The sequence below is a fragment of the Chrysemys picta genome, chromosome 5, assembly GCF_011386835.1.
Source record: "Chrysemys picta bellii isolate R12L10 chromosome 5, ASM1138683v2, whole genome shotgun sequence".
In the NCBI taxonomy this organism is placed as follows: domain Eukaryota; kingdom Metazoa; phylum Chordata; order Testudines; family Emydidae; genus Chrysemys; species Chrysemys picta.
In genome coordinates this window covers 98,362,364-98,375,655 of record NC_088795.1, presented here as the reverse complement: position 1 = coordinate 98,375,655, position 13,292 = coordinate 98,362,364, and the positions used below count along the sequence as shown (strand labels likewise).

The 13,292-nt window shown below is 46.8% G+C and overlaps 1 long non-coding RNA gene across 1 annotated transcript in view; it reads left to right on the top strand.

Moving 5' to 3' along the window:
- LOC122172325 (uncharacterized) overlaps nt 1-13,292 on the top strand; it is a 28,879-nt gene that overhangs the window by 5,481 nt on the left and 10,106 nt on the right. The window contains exon 2 of the long non-coding RNA XR_006172525.2: nt 5,574-5,673. This is a non-coding gene — a long non-coding RNA (uncharacterized LOC122172325). The remainder of the gene's footprint in view (nt 1-5,573; nt 5,674-13,292) is intronic.

Here is a 13,292-nt window from a genome sequence, read left to right as displayed (position 1 = left end):
AACTGGAAAAATGGTCTGAAGTAAATAGGATGAAATTAAATAAGGACTAATGCAAAGTACTCCATTTAGGAAGGAACAATCAGTTGCACACATACAAAATGGGAAATGACTGCCTAGGAAGGAGTACTGCGGAAAGGGATCTGGAGGTCATAGTGGACCACAAGCTAAATATGAGTCAACAGCGTAACGCTGTTGCAAAAAAAAGCAAACATCATTCTGGGATATATTAGCAGGAGCATTGTAAGCAAGACAAGAAGTAATTCTTCCACTCTACTCCATGCTGATTAAGCCTCAACTGGAGTATTGTGTCCAGTTCTGGGCACCACATTTCAGGAAAGATGTAGACAAATTGGAGAAAATCCAGAGAAGAGCAATAAAAATGATTAAAGGTCTAGAAAACATGACCTACGAGGGAAGATTGAAAGAATTGGGTTTGTTTAGTCTGGAAAAGAGATGACAGAGGGGATATGATGAGTTTTCAAGTACATAAAAGGTTGTTACAAGGAGGAAGGAGAAACATTGTTCTTCTTAACCTCTGAGGATAGGACAAGAAGCACTGGGCTTAAATTGCAGCAAGGAAGGTTTAGGTTGGACATTAGGAAAAACTTCCTAACTGTCAAAGTGGTTAAGCACTGGAATATTGCCTAGGGAGGTTGTGGAATCTCCATCATTGGAGATTTTTAAGAGCAGGTTAGATAAACACCTGTCAGGGATGGTCTAGAGATAATAGGGCATGTCTACACTACGAAATTAGGTCAATTTTATAGATGTCGATCTTTAATAAGTGATTGTATACATTCAATCGTGCAAGTCCCCACTAAGCGCATTAGGTCGGCGGAGTGTGTCCTCAATACCATGGTTAGCATCAGCTCACAAAGCAGTGCACTATGGGTAGCTATCCCACAGTCCCCGCTGCCCATCGAAATACTGGGTTAAGCTTCCAATGCCTGATGGGGCAAAATCATTGTCGCGGTGGTTTGGGGTACATGTCATCAGTCTCCCCTTCCTCGCTCCCTCCTTGAAAGCAACAGCAAACAATCATTTTGTGCCTTTTTCCTGGGTTATCCATGCAGATGCCATAGCACGGCAAGCATGGAGCGGGCTCAGCTGCATACTGCTGTTGTGAGCATTGTAAACACCTCGTGCATTATCCTGCAGTGCATGCAGAGCCTAGCTAGGAGCTGCCAGCACGAGGAAGTTTGGGAGGAAGACATGGACACAGACATTCCTGAAAGCACGGGATGTGACAATGGGATATCATGGCAGCATTGTGGCATGTTGATACAGTGGAATGCCGATTCTGGGCCCAGCCAACAAGCACAGACTGGTGGGACTGTATAGTGTTGTAGGTATGGGATGATTCCCAGTGGCTGCAAAACTTTTGCATGCATAAGGCCACTTTCATGGAACTGTGTGAGTTGCTTTCCCCCACCCTGAAGCGCAGGAATACCAAGATGAGACCTGCTCTGACAGTTGAGAAGTGAGTGGCGATAGCCCTGTGGAAGCTTGCAACGCCTGGCTACTACTGGTCAGTCAAGAATCAATTTGGAGTGGGCAAATCTACCTGGGGGCTGCTGTGATCCAAGTAGCCAGGGCACTCAGTACCCTTTTGCTAAGAAGAGTAGTGACCCTGGGAAATGTGCAGAGCATAGTGGCTTTGCTGCAATGGGTTCCCTAACTGTGGTGGGGCGATAGACGGAACACATATCCCTATCTTGGCACTGGACCACCTTGCCAAACAGTACATAAACCACAAGGGGTACTTCTCAGTTATGTTGAAAGCACTGGTGGATCACAAGGGCCGTTTCACCGACATCAACGTGGGATGGTCGGGAAAGGTGCATGACGCTCACATCTTTCGGAACTCCAGGCTATTCAGACAGCTGCAAGAAGGGACTTACTTCCCAGATCAGAAAATTACTGTTGGGGATGTTGAAATGCTATTAGTTATCCTTGAGGACCCAGCCTACCCCTTGCTCCCATGGCTCATGAAGCCGTACACAGGGAGCTGGGACAGCAGTAAGCAGCAGTTCAACTATAGGCTGAACAAGTGCAGAATGGTGGTAGAATGTGCCCTTGGACGTTTAAAGGAGTGCTGATGCAGTTTGCTGAGGAGATTAGATCCCTTGTTATTCCCTTGTTATTATGAAGGTAATATTCCCTTGTTATTATGAAGCACACAGCAAGCAGCAATATCTGTGAGAGTAAGGGGGAGACATTTATGGCGGGGTGGGACGTTGAGGCAAATTGCCTGGCGGCCAATTTTGAACAGCCAGACACCAGGGCAATTAGAAGAGCACACCGAGGTGCGCTGTGCATCAGAGAGGCTTTGAAAAACAGTTTCATGACTGACCAAGCTATGGTGTAACAGTTGTGTGTGTTTGTCCTTGATGCAAAGCTGCCCTCTTTGGTGAATGTACTTCCCTGTAAGCCAATCCCCCTTCAACCACAGCTGGCACAGGAAATGAAGTCCCTATTGTTCTGAATCCATTCATTATTTATTTATTTAAAAAACTTGAGATCACTGACAATGCTGACTAGTAAAAGGTAGCCTGGGTGTACAAAGGGTTTGATAACGGGGTGGGGTGGCGGAGGAGGGAAGGTCAAAGCCACATTGCTTATAGTAGCCACACTACAAATCAAAGCTGTTTAAATGACAGTCTTCTGTTGCTTGGGCCATCCCCTGGAGTTGAGTGGCAGGGTGCCCAGAGCCTTCCCCTCCCGCCCCCCACGTTCTTGGGTGTCGGGGTGAGGAGGATATGGAACTTGATGAGGAGGGCAGGCAGTTACACAATAGCTGCAGCGGGGGTCTGTGCTCTTGTTGGCTTTCCTGCAGCTCCAATAGATGCCTGAGCATATCCGTTTGCTCCCCCATTAGCCTCAGCATCTCCTTCTGTATGTTCCGATCACGCTCACTGTATGCTTTCCTGGCCTCTGCCACCAAATGCCTCCATGCATTCAGTTGTGCCCTATCAGTGCCGGAGGACTGCATGAGCTCTGAAAACAGGTCATCGTGAGTGCGTTTTTTTCGCCTTCTAATCTGCAATAACCTCAGGGACAGAGTTGATGCGGGGAGCATAGAAACATTTGCAGCTGCAGGGGGGGGGGAAGGGAGAGTAGATTTTAAGAAGATTCCCTTTTGTTCTCAGAAATGTGACTTTCACAGTGAATCAAGCAATTCACAACAGACCGCACATGTGCTTTAGGTACAAGGTCACATTTTGCCTTTTATATTGAGCGCCTGCCAGTATGGTGACACATCACACATGGCTGGGCAACAGAATTCTGTTTGCAGGCAGTCATGGTAAGCCAAAGGCTATGTGGGGTTGGCTTCTTCTGCGTTCATAACACGTGGGAATGGTTTCAAACTGCAGCGCCCTCCTTTCTCATAGTAACCAATGCTGGTTGGGTTTGCTGTTTAAAAGGAGGGGCTGTGGTTTTGGGTGGATGTGCAGCACACCCCTCCCCTTTTCCCCTTCGTGGCTATTCTCCGGGATGATCCCTTTTAGCCAAGCGCAAACAGCCCAGCGTTTAATGTGTCGGGGATCAAACAGAGGGGATTACTGTTCCCTTACAAAAATTCCCCTATTTCAACCAGGTGACCATGAATGATATCACTCTCCTGAGGCTGACACAGAAACATAAAGACTGAATGTTGCATGAATGTGACCAAAACCCAGGACCATTTGCTGCCATGCAGGGCCACCAAGCGTGGGTTCAGGCCCCAGTGAAAAAAAAATTTTGGTGCCCCCAGCAAGGGCAGACCGGCTAAACAGGACCAATGGGGGGGGGGGGGTGTGAGAGAACCAAGGTAGCCAGGCCCTGAAGGTTTTTTGGGCCCCACAGCAAGGGCGGATCGGCTAAACAGGCAGGGGGGTGGGGGGGAGCCAGGCCCCAGACCCCCTTCCAGACCGCCGGGCCCCGGTAATTTGTACCAGCTTTCCCTTCCCCACCCCACCCCCATCGGCCCTGCTGCCATGCTTTGTGCTGCAATGACTCCAGACCACTTGCTACTGACGTGGCATGGGAAAGTGTCCTACAGTGGAGGACAAAATAAAGAAATGTGACTTTCACAGTGAATCAAGCAATTCACAACAGACCGCACATGTGCTTTAGGTACAAGGTCACATTTTGCTGATCATAGAAGCGGCATGTCTGGGGCTCTGACCCGGAGCGACCATTTGCCTCCTTTGTCTTGTGGTAGGCTTGCCTGAGCCCCTTAATTTTCATGCGGCACTGCTGTGCATCCCTGGTGTAGCCTCTGTCCACCATGCCCTGTGCGATTTTGGCATATATAACAGCATTTCTTCTGCTGGATCGGAGTTCTGCCTGCACAGATTCTTCTTCCCATACAGCAGTAGTTCCCAAATTTTAACAACCTGTGAACCCCTTTCACTAAAATGTCAAGTCTCACAAACCCCCTCCTAAAAATGAATGTTTCCAGGGATTTTCTCCTTTACTTGAGTATAAATTATAAAAGCAGTGATCTTGGAAACATAAAATTTGTTTTATGACATGCTTATTACACACTATTTATTATTTATCATTACAGTATTTTGATTACATTATGTTGGCATCTTCATCAGGTAACAGAGTCTGTCTTTCCACATCAAATCTTACTGAAATGGTAATTACAACAGTTTTATGGCCAGATTCTAAAGACTTTTTCCCTTCTGGATAATAGGGTTTACATGAAGCTTACCAGAGCCCCACATTTTCCTCTTACCTAGTGTCTCAATGAGGATAATCCCAATATGGAAAAATCTCAGAAAGTATATGCTAACAACAATAACCTTTTACTCTGTTTGAAACATTCTGCTGAGGCAATGGAAAGACTTGAACCTTCCCTCCTTATTGGAGCAGAAGAGCAAACTAGAATCTATGCTGATAATGGGGAGAAAGTTATTTTGTCATATGGTATTTTTGCAAGAGTAGGGACGATAGCCCTGGTGATCTAGCCCAATGTTCTCGAAAGGTGGCATATGACTAAATTCCTACTGTTTGGACTCAGCTCCCTAGCATGAGGCAGGCTGGACCTTCCCTTGTATAAATTGGTATTTGGTTCTTTGAAGCACCAGTAGTTCAGCCCCATTCTACTGCTATCTCGGTGCCTTCTAAGGGCACATCTTCACTAGCAACGTTAAAGCGCTACAGCGGCAGCACTTTAACGTGGCTTGTGTAGTTGCAGAGCAGCGCTGGGAGAAAGCTCTCCCAGTGCTCTAAAAAAAAAAAAAAAACACCACAACCCACACCCACCACCTCCACAAAGGGAATAGCTACCAGCGCTGGGAGCATGGCTCCTAGTGCTAATGCACTGTCTATACTGGCACTTTACAGCGCTGCAACTTTCTCGCTCACGGGTGTGGAAAAAACACCCCCCTGAGAGCTGCAAGTTTCAGTGATATAAAGTGCCAATGTAGACAAGCCCTAAAACATCCCACTTCAGTTCCTTTCTGAGAAAACACTCACCCAAGCACACTCAGACATGGCTAGATCCAGTCTCCACCACTCCTAGATTTTGGCTCTAATGGTATTCCCGTCTTGTCTTATTAATTTTACCTGTTCCCCTATAGTTCAAGTCTCCTAGAGTGGCTCATTGCAGTGCTGATGTCTTCTTTGATGCCTCAACACCAAAGCCTTTGGCTCCTATGTATTTCAAGGAAGATTTTTCAGGTACCACATTCCTAGTATATTGACTGTTTTAGTGCACTTGTAGGTCATGGACCTCATTTTCCTCAAGTGTTGAGATTCCTTCAGCGCATTCCATGCCCTGAGAGTCTCAAAAGTTACTTCCAAATGGCACGTTCTGTCTCTAAGTTAATAGCCATGGCACCTTCTCTTAATGCACAGAGACTGTTTTTTCATTACTTGTCTCATGTCCTCTTCAGGATTCAACATTCAGAGAAGAGCCCTGATTGCCCTGGCTGGCATGTCTCTCTCTTCTGCAGACATTACCCCAGTCTACCTGAAGAGGGTGGAGCATTTCAGATCTCCTGAGGCCCCCAAATCAGAGCTTCCTATCATTCCTGTTCGCAGCCTAGAGTGCTTCAGTGGCATCTGCCTTGAACACGATGTCTTACCTAGCATCTGAAACACAGATGCTTGTATCTCCACCTGATAAAGAGGCTTTGGGCTTGTCTTCACTGCAGAGACTTAACTCAGGCATAACCATAGGTTTTCCCCTTAACACTCTCCATATTCAAGAACTTCATGTTCATATAGCCCAGGGGTCGGCAACCTTTGGCACCCAGCCCATCAGGGTAAAGCCACTGGCAGGCTGGGCCGGTTTGTTTATCTGGAGTGTCCGCAGGCACAGAGCCCCGCAGCTCCCACTTGCCACGGTTTGCTGTTCCTGGCCAATGGGAACTGTGGGAAGCAGGGGCTAGCACGTCCCTCAGCCCCCTCAGTAAGGAAGGCCTGAGGTTAGGGGTAGCAAAACAGTACTGTCCCTTGAACTTGCAGTCTAATTGTTAGATAAACCGATATCCTTCCATAATCTTTCAAAGACAGCATCTGCAGTATGTGAACATGCTACACTTGATATTCTTCCTTCCTGAAAAAAAAAAAATCATAGGCCAAGATATTCAAAAGTGGCTAGGCTCCCAAGTTAATTTTTAGATGCCTAAATAAGTGGCCTGATTTTCAAATTCTTGTCTTCAGCTGCAAACATTGTCTTCACCCTCTGAGATTTGAAGAGTTGAGAGTGATCAGAAAAGTCTGCTTTTGAGAGCAGTTTTTCTTCGATTGCATTCAGAGTTTTAAACCTGAGCCCATCCAGAAAACTATAATCAGCTGCTTGTGCAGCAGTTCTTGCTTTGCCCATCTGTTATAACAAACATTACTGTATGAAAGAAAAGACAGATTTGGTAAAGTAACCACTTCCAGGACGGCCTTTGCTCACTCCCTAGAGCCCCTCAAAATTTCTCCCTCAATATTGTCTTTCCGAAGTTTGCTGGGGGGCAGGGGAGTGTTAGATAAGCTGGGGGCATGGTAGGTAGGTTGGGCAAAAAGATGGCCAGAATTGTGCTCTCTGTATGGGTAGGTGGGGGAGGATGCTAGTCATAGCTCCATAGAGTTTAATGCCAGAAGGAACAATTAGATCATGTAATCTGACCTTCTGTATATCACAGACCATTACATTTCACCCAGTTACCTCTGTACTGAGCCAAGAAACTTGAATTTGACTAAAGCATATCTTCCAGAAAGGCATCCACTCTTGACAACAGCAAAGATGGAAAATCCACCACTTGGAAGAGCAGTGCTGGGGATGAAGTGGACCTAGGAGCTGTGTGGGAGAGGAGCATGTTGGGGGGAGGTGCTGGAGCTCTGTAAGGATTAGATTTGTGCAGCAGGAGAATAGTTAGCAGGGAAGAGCTTTGGTGGTGGTGGTGATGGAAAATTTGGGATGTGCTGGGGGGAAGATCATGGAGGTGCAGCAGACAGCCCAGCTCCTCAGCTACTACACTAACTTCTCGGTCACACTCCCTTCCCAGCTACCGCGCCGTTGACTGGCTGCTTGGGCAGGTGGCTTCCAGGCAGCCCAGAGAATCCCTAGTCAGCCAACCCCTTTTCCTTTAGCCTCCCCCATCACCTTTGAGTCCTGAACTTAACTGATTCGCCAGAAGCTGTCCTGGTCTGACTGACAAGTGTGTTGTGTTTCATCAGACCAGGGCTGTTGCATCTAAAATGGCCCTGAGGAGCAATCCGCTTCAGACTAATCCTCGCCCCCTTCATGCAGCTATTGCTGACCAATACCTCCACTGGGTGGAGGTGGAGACTTGCAACCAAAATGGCTGTAAGGAGTGAAGCTGGGGCTCAGAGAGTCCTGCTCTGACAAACCATAACACAGAGGCCAGGGTGGATGGGAGGCTCATTTCCACAATTACACATTTCTGATGTGTAAATAATTTACAGTAAGAGTGAAACAACATCTACTCTGTGTGGCACTAATAAGTTTGTGTCTAAAAAGTAAGGAACTGTGAGAGTTATATCTCAAACTGCTGGACTAGCAGAAACGTTGTTGTTAGTTGTGGCTTATTCAAACTGGAAAAGGAAAAATGAGAAATTATGGTCCAATATCACTGGCTTCCCTGCTGTTATAGTACGTGTACACACACACACACACACACACACACACACACACACACACACACACACAAATTAAAAATGTAAAGGCTTAGGACCAGTATACATGCCATGCTTTTCAAACAAGATTATTGGACTAATTTGCCATAAGTGAGACTGTGGCATAAATACTTTTTAGTAGAATTGCTAATCTAAAAGCACTGGGGCGTTTGTTTTGTCTTGCCATCTGGTTTCATGTTCAATATAACATAACTCAGGTTACAATTTACTAAACAGGAGTCATAAAATGAGATGTTACAAGAAACTAAATAAGGAATTTTATGTGCATCACAAAGGGACAATAGCTTAGCACACTCAGACATTTCAGAAGCAGTTCCAGATGGATATTCTGTTTGTACAGGATCAGTTATGTCACATATAGATCTTGATTAACTTGTCATGTTTTAGACCAATCTGACAAGTTCATTTCACAACCCCCTCAGAATAGTTTTTGCAGCCTTGACCTGAGCAAATTGCTGGTTAACTTTTGATATACTGGCTGTTTACAGAACCCCAGACTCCACTTCAAGCAAAGCACCATAGTTACAGAACACAAAAAAAGAAAAGGATAATGATACTTGAGTCAGGTTATCCGTCAGAAAAAATATATTTTCATCTTTCTTCTGCTCTTGAAAGTGGGATGTTTGTGGAATAGAACAGTTTATTTAGGTCACAGGTGCATGTTTCGACAAAGAAAGAAATGGAAATGTCATGCTCACTATCTCTAGCAAGTGAAGTACTTATGAAGATTAAACTTAATAATTTTACTAATAAAGCACGTCTAAAAACCCTAATTTGATGTTTATGTACCAATTCTACTCACAGTAATGGGTCTGTAATCTTTCCCCTCCCTTCCTTTGTGTTTATGTTTTTAAAATCATGTTGTTTTGCCATTCTACGGCTATAGTCAAGAGTGCACAATGAGAGGATCAACTCTCATTGGGAAACAGCTTATCACAAACATTGGCAAAACATGTAAAGGAGAAATGTATGTGTAATAATCAATACTGCCATCTAGTGGTAAAACTGTAACCTAACATTTTAAACAGACTACCCTTCCAAATTACCTGTTACAAATGTTCAACTAACTCCCCCAAATAGCTGAGACACAGAAATTGAGGGAAAGATTTAAACATCTAATTTCAGCTACAATGAGACAGGAATTATCTTGGTTTTTGCTTCTCTGTTGACACATGAACATGTAACCCTCTTGCTGTTACACTGACATCTGTATTTTAAAAACACTAAATAAAATACCCTTTCACAAAGCAAAGATATTAGACAACAGGCCTGCCACCAGGGATGGGGTGAGGGGGTGTTCAAGAGGGCAATTGCCCAGGGGCTCAGGCAATTTAAAAGGGCTCATGGGCCCCTGGCCGCCATTAGTGCAGTGGGACTAAGGCAGGCTTCCCTGTCTGCCCTTGCTCTGTGCCACTCCCAGAAGCGGCCAGCACCTCCCTGCAGCCCCTGGTGAGGGGTTCTCTGTGCGCTGCCCCCACCCCAAGTGCCGACTCTGCAGCTCCCATTGGCTGGGAACTGCGGCCAATGGGAGCTGCGGGGGTGGTGCCTGCATGCAGTGACCCCCTGGGCCATCTGCCTAGGAGCCGCTGCCAGAAGGGTGTGCCAGTCACTTTCAGGAGCTGCCCGAGGTACGCGCTGACCCCGCACCTTCTCCTGCGCCCAAACTCCCTCCCAGAGCTTGCAGCCTACACCCCAACCCCCTGTCCCAGCCTGGGGGAAGTGAGTGAGGGTAGGGGACAGCGAGTGACAAAGGGAGGAGAGAAATGGAGTGGGCCAGGGGCAGGGCCTCAGAAGGGGCGGGACAGGGGCATGGTCTCAGTGAAGGGGCAGAGCAGGGGCAGGGCAAGGGTCTTGGGTTTGCACAATTAGATAGTTCCATGCTGGAAGAGCGCTGCCAGCTGCGCAGCTGGCAGCTCGCTGGGCACCAGCCAGCGCAGGTGCAGCACTGAGCAAATGTCAGCCGGACTGTGTCCGAGGCTTGTGTGCGCATGGGGGGCCCATTGACTGTTCTGCTCTGGGGCCCGGAATTGCTGTCAGCAGGGCTGTCAGACAATACCCAGAAGTTAGGAACAAAGTTTCAGCTCACTGTGTTTTCTCCTGACTACAAGTCATTTACAGGCAGTTTTTGGATCAGGCATCTGCCTGTTCCCTGGAGCAGCAAGCAGTGTAGAGAAGTTGCTCCCAAGCTCCTTCCTCTCCCTGTCCCTGGCACTCTAGAGTAGTGCAGACCTTAGGGTCTGGAATAGCTTTGGTAGCGTCTGGGCCTTTCAGGATTCTACAAAGGAGCCTCTGCCTCCAGGGCCCCACAAGTCTGGGCTATATACGTCATTGCAGATGGTAGAATATGGCCTGCTAAATGTAAGATTGTTTAATTTCAGCATTCTTGAGTGTGACAAGTTGTCCTAAGATTTATCTAAAATATCATGATTATATCTGATCACCTAATTAGAAAATTAAGGGCAGATGATTATAAAAAGTTGTGGGGGAGGGTAGATGGCTTTCAGGCATGTAAATACCTTCTCTCAGAACAGAATGGGGGTGGGGAGAGGAGAAGATCTTGATGATTAGTAGAGCTATTACTGAGCCTGGATTTCACCAACAAAGAGAGAGTGGATGTGCAACCCAGAATACTTGAAGGACTGATCTGAGGGGGAAAGGAAATATCCTCCCAGAAAAGGTATCTGCAGACAAAGAGGGCCTTTATAAATTATGCTAATAGAGGATCACCTGAATGACACTAGGATAGCAGAATGAGTGGGCTACTTAAGACGACTGTATCATAACAAAGGAGGTTTGGATGCTGGGATCGCCAGGGGAGGGAGTGGGGGATGTCAGCCCATAGAGTCTGCTCTTGGGAAGATGTAAGCTGGCAGGTTGTTTTTCTGTAACTGCAGCTAGAAACACCTTACCTAGTTCAACCTTTGCAAAGTAGAAAGCTAGGCAGGTTGAGAAACCTGCTCATTTTGTTTAAAATCCTTTGTGTTGCTTGTTAATAAATCTTGCTGAATAGAATCTGGCTATTGAGCAGGATGGTCTCAGTTAGAAGAGGCTAGAGGAAAGTTCTGAAGCCAAGGCACTTTCCACTCACCTTGATGAAAGGGCATGGACAGCCAGATTCAACTCTGGTAACATGTTTTGCAAAAGATTAATATCAAGGATAGATACTGAAAGACTAAACAGGACACAGAGCTGGAGGTGGATCCATTGATGACACTAAGGCCTGCACACACATTTGGTAGCACTATATTTTGGTTAGGGGTGTGATTATTTTTTTTTAAACCGATGCAGTTATACCAATACAATCTCTAGCATGGACACAGTTACGCATTTATAACTGATTTTACCAGTATAGCATATTTCCCTTACCATATATGTCTGTCTACACTAGAGGGGGTTGTACTGCTTTAATTATACTAGTATAGTTAAGTGGTACAACCAGGGCCGGCTCCAGGCACCAGCCTGGCAAGCAGGTGCTTGGTGCGGCCGCTCCGGAGAGGGGCGGCATGTCCAGGTATTCGGCAGCAATTCGGCGGATGGTCCCTCACTCCCGCTGGGAGCAAAGGACCTCCCGCCGAATTGCCGCCGCAGATCGCGATCGCAGCTTTTTTTGGGGGGGGGGGGGGGGGCTGCTTGGGGCGGCCAAAACCCTGGAGCCGGCCCTGGGTACAACTTTTGTGTTTAGACAAATCCAAGGGCATGCATATGCTATAGCTGCTACAGGGCACAGCCATGCCACTGTAGTGCTGTATAGTAGATGCTTTCTACAAATGGACAGAAGGAGTTTGGCTGTCAATGTAGTTAATCCCTCTCTCCAAGAGGCAGTAGCTAGGTTGATGGAAGAATTCTTGTGTCAACCTAGCCACATCTACACTGGGGGTTAGGTCGACTTAACTACAGCGGTCAGGGCAGAGCCAGCGCTAGACATAAGCGGCTGAAGCAGTTGCTTAGGGCCCTGAGCAGCTCAAGGGGGTCCCTATTTGCTTTTTTAGAATGTGGTGGAGGGGTGGGGGGCGGTGTCTCAAAAATATTCCTGCTCAGGGCCCCAATGAGCTAGCACCACCTCTGGCTCCGGGAGTAAACTTTGTCACAGCCATGAGACACATCAATAGGGCAATATATTTTTTAAGTATAGATCAGGCCATAAGGTGGAAGCATCATGGGAAGGGCCATTCACAGTCCAAGAGCGCCTGGGAGCTGTTAACTATCTCATAGCATCCCCCACCTCAAACCTAAAGCCTAAGGTATACCATGTTAATTCTCTAAAGCCCTTTTATTCCAGAGAATTAAAGGTTTTCCAGTTTATAGCCCAGGGAGGAGATGACGCTGAGTGGCCTGAAGGCGTCTACTACAAAGGGAAAAGTGATGGTGGCGTGGAAGAGGTGAACCTCTCCATGACCTTGGACATATGCAGCAACAGCAAATCAAGGAGCTGTGCACTAGTTTCGCACCGATGTTCTCAGCCACCCCAGGACAGACCAAACGGGTATACCACTCCATTGACATTGGTAATGCTCGCCCAATTAAAGCCCAACCTTATCGGGTGTCTCCTCAAGCCAAACCTGCTATAAAATGGAAAATCCAGGACATGCTACAGATGGGTGTAATCCGCCCCTCTAACAGTGCATGGGCATCTCCAGTGGTTCTAGTTCCCAAACCAAATGGGGAGATATGCTTTTGCGTGGACTACCGTAAGCTAAATGCTGTAACTCGCCCAGACAACTATCCAATGCCACGCACAGATAAGCTATTGGAGAACCTGGGACATGCCCAGTTCATCTCTACCTTAGACTTAACCAAGGGGTACTGGCAAGTACCGCTAGATCAACCCGCCAAGGAAAGGTCAGCCTTCATCACCCATGCAGGACTGTATACATTTGATGTGCTCCCTTTTGGGCTGTGAAATGCACCCGCCACCTTCCAGAAACTTGTAGATGGTCTCTTAGTGGAATTGGGAGAATCTGCAGTAGCCTACCTTGATGATGTGGCCATTTTTTCTAATTCATGGGCAAAACACCTGAAGCATCTGCAAAAAGTCTTCCAGCGCATAAGGGAGGCAGGACTAACTGTTAAGGCTAAAAAGTGTCAAATAGGCCTAAACAAAGTGACTTACCCTGGACACCAGGTGGGTCAAGGAACTATCAACCCCC